The sequence below is a fragment of the Molossus molossus genome, unplaced genomic scaffold (genome assembly GCF_014108415.1).
Source record: "Molossus molossus isolate mMolMol1 unplaced genomic scaffold, mMolMol1.p scaffold_m16_p_4, whole genome shotgun sequence".
NCBI classification, from domain to species: domain Eukaryota; kingdom Metazoa; phylum Chordata; class Mammalia; order Chiroptera; family Molossidae; genus Molossus; species Molossus molossus.
In genome coordinates this window covers 47,773,473-47,780,373 of record NW_023425377.1, presented here as the reverse complement: position 1 = coordinate 47,780,373, position 6,901 = coordinate 47,773,473, and the positions used below count along the sequence as shown (strand labels likewise).

The window sequence follows — 6,901 nt, the reverse complement described above, 5'->3', positions numbered from 1 at the left end:
AGAGAGAAACGCCAATATGAGAGAGACATATCGATTAGTTGCCTCCTACATGCACCCCAACTGGGGCCAGGGGTCAAATCTGCAACCCAGGTATATGCCCTTGACTGGAAATAGATTCCATGACCCTTTGGTGTGTGGGCTGATGCTCTATCCACTGAGCCACACCGGCCAGGGCCAGCCTTATTCTTTATACTTTTCCTTTTGATGATTTGTGTGATGAATGAGAAAAACTAATTGAAGTTATTTGTTTTAGAGTACTGTGGGTATTTTTAATAACTTTTTATTTATGCAAAACACACATAAGTAGTCTTTTTTGTTTGTTTTGCTTTGTTTTTTAAAATCCTCATCCTGGGATATTTTCCCATTGATATTTATTTATTTATTTATTTATTTATTTATTTATTTATTTATTTTTTAATCCTCACCCAAGGACATTTTTGCATTTATCTTCAGGCAGAGTGGGAGGGAGAGGGGAAGGAAAAGAGAGAGAGAAACATTGATGTGAGAGAGACACATCAACTGGCTGCCACCCACACGACCCCAACTGGGGCCAGAGACAAACTGCAACCGAGGTACATGCCCTTAGTGGGAACCGAACCTGGGACTCTCTGGTCCATAGGCCGCTGAGCCAAACTGGCCAGGGCTTCCCATTGATTTTTAGGTAGAGTGGGAGGGAAGGAGGAGAGAGAAACCTGGATGTGAAAGAGATACATCGATTGGTTGCCTCCCAAACAACCCCAAGGGGGGGCCAAGGGTCAAACCTGCAACCCAGCCCTGGCTGGTTTGGCTCAGCGGTTAGAGCATCAGCCTGTGGACCAATGAGTCACAGGTTCGATTCCAGCCAAGGGCACATACCTTGATTGTATTTCTTCCCCTGCACGGTTGGGGTCGTGTGGATGGCAACCAATCGATGTATCTCTCTCAACATCGATGCTTTTCTCTCTCTCTCTCTCTCTCTCTCCCTCTCTCCCTCCCTCCCTCCGTCTGTCCCACTCCGTCTGAAGGTAAAGGTAAAAATATCCTTGGGTGAGCCCTGGCCAGTTTGGCCAGCGGTTGGAGCGTCAGCCTGTGGACCAGAGAGTCCTAGTTTGGTTCCCACTAAGGGCATGTACCTCGGTTGCGGTTTGTCCCCGGCCCTGGTTGGGGTTGTGTGGGTAGCAACCACTTGATGTGTCTCTCTCACATCAGTGTTTCTCTCTCTCTCTTCCTCCCTCTCTATCTGAAGATAAATGAAAAAATGTCCTCAGGTGAGGATAAAAAAATAAGAAAATAAAAAATATCCTTGGTTGAGGACTGAAAAACAAACAAACCTGCAACTCAGGTATGTTCCCTTGACCGGGAATCAAACTTCACTCTTTGGCCCATGGCTCAGTGCTCTAACCGCTAAGCAAAACTAGCCAGGGTAAAGTGGTAATTTTTAATGGTTTTTTTTTTTCCTGAGGGCATATAAGGAATCCCTTAATCTTTTTTCTTGATCTATCTCTAATCTTTAGTTTACCAGGCTACCCTTGTATGAATTGGAATGAGACACCCCTTGACTTGTTATCTTGTTCTAACTGAATTAGAACAATCAGTATTAAGAAAAAAATATCCAGCCCTGACTGGTTTGGCTCAGTGGTTAGAGCATCGGCCTGCGGTCCATAGAGACCCGGGTTCGGTTCCCGCTAAGGGCATGTACCTCGGTTGCAGTTTGTCCCCGGCCCTGGTTGGGTTGTGCGGGTGGCAGCCACTCGATGTGTCCCTTTCACGTCGATGTTTCTCTCTCTCTCTCTCTCTCTCTCTCTCTCTCCTCCTCCCACTCTATCTGAACAAAAAACAAAAAACAAAAAACAAAAAGAAAAAATGTCCTCGGGTGAACGTTAAAAAAAAAAAAAAGAAAAAGAAAAAAATATCCAGCCCTGGCCAGTTTGGCTCAGCGGTTAGAGCATCGGCCTGCGGTCCCGAGAGATCAGGGTTCAGTTCCTGCTAAGGGCATGTACCTCGGTTGCAGTTTGTCCACAGCCCTGGTTGGGTTGTGCGGGTGGCAGCTACTCGATGTGTCCCTTTCATGTCGATGTTTCTCTCTCTCTCTTCCTCTCTCTCCTTTCCACTCTATCTGAACAAAAAAAAATGGAAAAATGTCCTCAGGTGAGGATTAAAATATATATATATATATATATATATATATATATATATATATATATATCTCCATTGGGAGATCATATAGATTACAAGCAAGTGAATTATTAGGAGATTTTTTTTTTTTTAATCCTCACCTGAGGATATATTTCCATAGATTTTTAGATAGAATGGAAGGGAGGGAGGGAGAGAAACATTGATGTGAGAGAGACACTACATCAATTGGTTGCCTCCTGCACAAGGCTGGGGATTGAACTTGCAACCCAAACATGTGCCCTTGACTGGGAATTGAGCCCGAGACCCCTTGGTCCATGGGCCAGTGCTCTAACTGCTGAACCAAACAGGCCAGGGCATTAGAAGATCTTAGTAAGATGATGACTCTTTGAAAATAGGACATAGTGACTTGTCTTGTCTACAAAACAACCCAGAATAGTGGTCAAACATTGAACAAACTGCTTGTACTAAGTCATTTTACTTAAAAAAAAATATTTTTTTTCTTTATTGATATTAGAGAGAGAGGAAGGGAGAGAGAGATAGAGATAGAAACATTGATGAGAGAGAACATCAATTGGCTGCTTTCTGCATGCCCCCCACTGGGTTTTGGCCCACAACCTGGGCATGTGCCCTGACTGGAAATCGAATCAGTGACTTCTTGGTGCATGGGTCGACGCTCAACCACTGAGCCGCACTGGCTGGACCCTAGTCACTTTACTTAAAAAAAATCTTTGGTAAAACATATACAGCATAAAATTGATCATTTTAACCTAAAAAAAAAAAATTACTGCCCTGGCCGGTTTGGCTCAGCGGTTAGAGCATCAGCCTGCGGTCCTGAGAGACCCGGGTTCGGTTCCCTCTAAGGGCATGTACCTTGGTTGCAGTTTGTCCCCGGCCCTGGTTGGTCGTGCGGGTGGTAGCCACTCGATGTGTCCCTTTCACATCGATGTTTCTCTCTCTCTCTCCCCCTCCTACTCTATCTGAACAAAAAAAAAAATGTCCTCGGGTGAGGATAAAAAATAAAAAAAAATTACTCACCCAAGGATATTTTTACATTGAATTTTAGAGAAAGTAGAAGGGAGGGAAGGAGAGAAAGAGAAATTTTGATGTGAGAGAGACACACTGATTTGTTGCCTCCCACATGGGCCTGGTGCCCAGTTGGGGGTGGGGATCAAACCTGCAACCCAGGTACATACCCTTGACCAGAACTGAACCTGCGACCCTTTGGTTCGAGGGCCAATACTCTAACTGCTGAGCCAAACTGGCCAGGGCCATTCAAACCATTTGTAAGTGTGAAGTTCAGTGACATTCAGTGCATTCACCTTGTGCAAACATCACCGCCATTCATCTCCAGAACGTTTCATGTTCCCAAACTAAAACTCTGTCTCCATGAAGCAGTGATTCCCCTGTCCCTCCCCCAGCCCTTTGTAATATCTCTATTCTACTTTCTGTCTTTGAATTTGCCTATTCTAGGTACCTTCATATAAGTGGAATCCTATATTAGTTCTTTTGTGTCTGACTTATTTCATTTGGCAAAATGTCCCCAAGGTTAGAGTTAGGGTTTCACTGTTTTCCAACTGTTTTTTTTTTTTTTTTTTTTTATCCTCACCCGAGGACATTTTTCCATTTTTTTGTTCAGATACAGTGGGAGGGGGAGAGAGAGAGAGAGAGAGAAACATCGACGTGAAAAGGACACATCGAATGGCTGCCACCCGCACGACCCAACCAGGGCCGGGAACAAACTGCAACCGAGGCACGTGCCCTTAGCGGGAACCAAACCCGGGTCTCTCTGGACCGCAGGCCGACGCTCTAACCGCTGAGCCAAACTAGCCAGGTGGGTTTCAGTGTTTTCAAGGTTAGCATGTATCATGATATTATGGCCAAATAATATCCTATTGGATGGATAGACCACTTTGTTTATCCATTCCTCTGCTGATGAACATTTGGGCTGCTTCCACCTTTTGGCCATTGTGAATAATGCTGCTGCGAGGACAGGTGGACAGAGTCTGTTGCATCTCTACTTTCAGGTCTTTTGGGTAGATACCTAGGAATGGATAGCTGGGTCACATGGTAATTTAGTGTTTAACTTATTGAGGAACCATTGAACAAGTGACCTAACTTTCCATGGTCTGTAACTTGGCACAGGCTCAGTCAGAAGTCTGCCCTCCTTCCTAACAGGATGTCACTGACCTGCACTCTCTGAGCTCCTGTGGAAAAGGTGCCTGCACGGTGCTCCAGGAAGCCGGCCTGCTGTTCATTCGATGGCCTGTGACGTCCCAGCCTACAGCAGTAAGGAGGTCACTTACTGGAAGGTCAGGCACATTGGCAAACATGGAGAGATGATGTCCCTCTGGCTATAGATTCTGCCCATGAAACCTGGTAGTGGCGAATGTGATAGCTCTCGGTTCCTGAACTGAGAAACTGATAAGAATCATAAAAAAGACTTCTGGCCCTGGCTGGTTTGGCTCAGTTGTTAGAGCATCGACCTGCGGTCCAGAGAGACCCAGGTTCGGTTCCCACTAAGGGCATGTACCTCGGTTGCAGTTTGTCCCCAGCCCTGGTTGGGTCACGTGGGTGGCAGCCATTCGATGTGTCCCTTTCACGTCGATGTTTCTCTCTCTCTCTCTCTTCCTCTCTCTCCCTCCCACTCTATCTGAACAAAAAATGGAAAAATATCCTCGAGTGAGGATAAAAAAAAAAAAGACTTCTGGAAGAACGCAAATTGTAAAAAATACGACCCTTGGGACTTTACCAAGCCCCAGCCTCTGTGTCAAGGTCGAATTTTGTCAACTGCAGAAGGAGACTCTAAGTAGTAGAGAACAATGATTCTCCCTCCAAAGAGAAACAAACATGCCAAATGTGTGTATAATTACCACACATCAAGGTAATTATACAAATTCAAATACGAGGTTCTGACATCCAGCGCCAGGGCGCCAGGTTCCGGAAGAGGCTGACAGTTGCGGCAGCTGTGTCTGCGTCGGTGTGCAGTTTCTTTGCTGCCGAAGTGGTGAGATGCACCGCAGCGTCATGGTCGAGGCTGCACAGAAATATTCTGTGCATACACTTGTGTTCAGGTCATTGAAGAGGACCCATGACATGTTTGTAGCTGAAAATGGAAAACCTGTGCCTTTGGATGAAGAGAGTAACATATGAAAAATGGCAGTCAAGCTACGGAATGAGTATGGTCCTGTGTTGCATATGCCTACTTCAAAAGAAAGTTTTAAAGAGAAGAGTCCTCAGAATGCATTGGATTCATATGGTCATAAACAATATCCTGGCAATCAATGACAAGAAGTTGAATATTTGGTGACGGGTACACATCCCTATCCACCAAGACTTGGGGTTGCTTTAACAGCAGATACTAAGATCCAGAGAATGCCAAGTGAATCAGCCACACAGTCCTTAGCTGTGGCATTACCTTCATCTCAGGCCAGGGTTGATGCAAATCATAGCGCATCTGCTGGAGGCTCAGACCGTTCACAGCCTGCAGGGATGACTTTGGCTGTTATGGAGGGTGGCAATGCCAAGAACTCTGCGCTGATGGCTAAAAAGGCCCCTACAATGCCAAAACCCCAGTGGTACCCACCATGGAAGCTCTACAGGGTGATTAGTGGGCATCTTGCTTGGGTTCAATGTATTGCTGTGGAACCTGGAAATCAGTGATTGTCATTGGGTCTGCTGACAGAACTATAAAGATCTGGGACTTGGCTAGTGGCAAATTAAGACTGTCATTAACTGGGCACATTAGTACAGTCCATGGTGTGATAGTAAGCTTGAGGAGCCCATACCAGTTCTCTTGTGGAGAAGACAAGTCAAATGCTGGGATCTTGAATATAATAAGGTTATAAGGCACCATAATGGACATCTAAGTGCTGTGTATGGTTTGGATTTTCACCCAACAACTGATGTGCTGGTAACCTGTAGTCGACATTCAACTGCACGGATTTGGCATGTGAGAACTAAAGCCAGTGTACACACATTATCTGAACATACAAATAAGTTGCTACAGTGAGGTGTTAAGCTGCAGAACCACAAATTATTACTGGAAGCCATGACACTACAATATGATTATGGGATTTGGTGGCTGGAAAAACAAGAGTCATATTAACAAATTACAAAAAAATTAGTCAGGGCTGTGGTGTTACATCACAGACATTACACGTTTGCATCTGGCCCTCCAGACAACATAAAACAGTGGAAATTCCCTGATGGAAGTTTCATTCAAAATCTTTCTGGTCATAATGCTATTATTAACAATTGACAGTAAATTCTGATGGAGTCCTTGTATCTGGAGCTGACAATGGAACTATGCATCTTTGGGACTGGAGAAGTGGCTACAATTTCCAGAGAGTTCATGCAGCTGTGCAGCCTAGGTCCTTGGACAGTGAATCAGGAATATTTGCTTGTGCTTTTGATCAGTCTGAAAGTCAGTTACTGATGGCTGAAGATGATAAAACCATTAAAGTGTACAGAGAGGATGACACAGAGACCCAAGAAACTCATCCAGTCAGCTGGAAGCCAGAAATTATCAAGAGAAAGAGATTTTAATGTGGCATTGTCTTCATGGTGGGTTTTTTTTGTTTGTTTTTAAAGTTTCGTGTTGATGAGCTTTTCAGTCATTTTGTGCTCTGGCTAGAGTTATAAAGCGGAAACTCACATGCTTGCATCATTGCTGCTTCATATTTTACAATAAAATGTGTTGCCCCCCCAAAAACAAACAAACAAAAAATACATATGAAGTTCTCTACTCATTGGTGGACCTCTTGGTCCCCTGACATGTTCTAAGGAT

General features: G+C 44.6%; 1 pseudogene; it reads left to right on the top strand.

Moving 5' to 3' along the window:
* Positions 1-5,139: 5,139 nt before the first annotated feature.
* Positions 5,140-6,660, top strand: LOC118616101 (annotated as a pseudogene).
* The last annotated feature ends 241 nt before the right edge of the window (positions 6,661-6,901 follow it).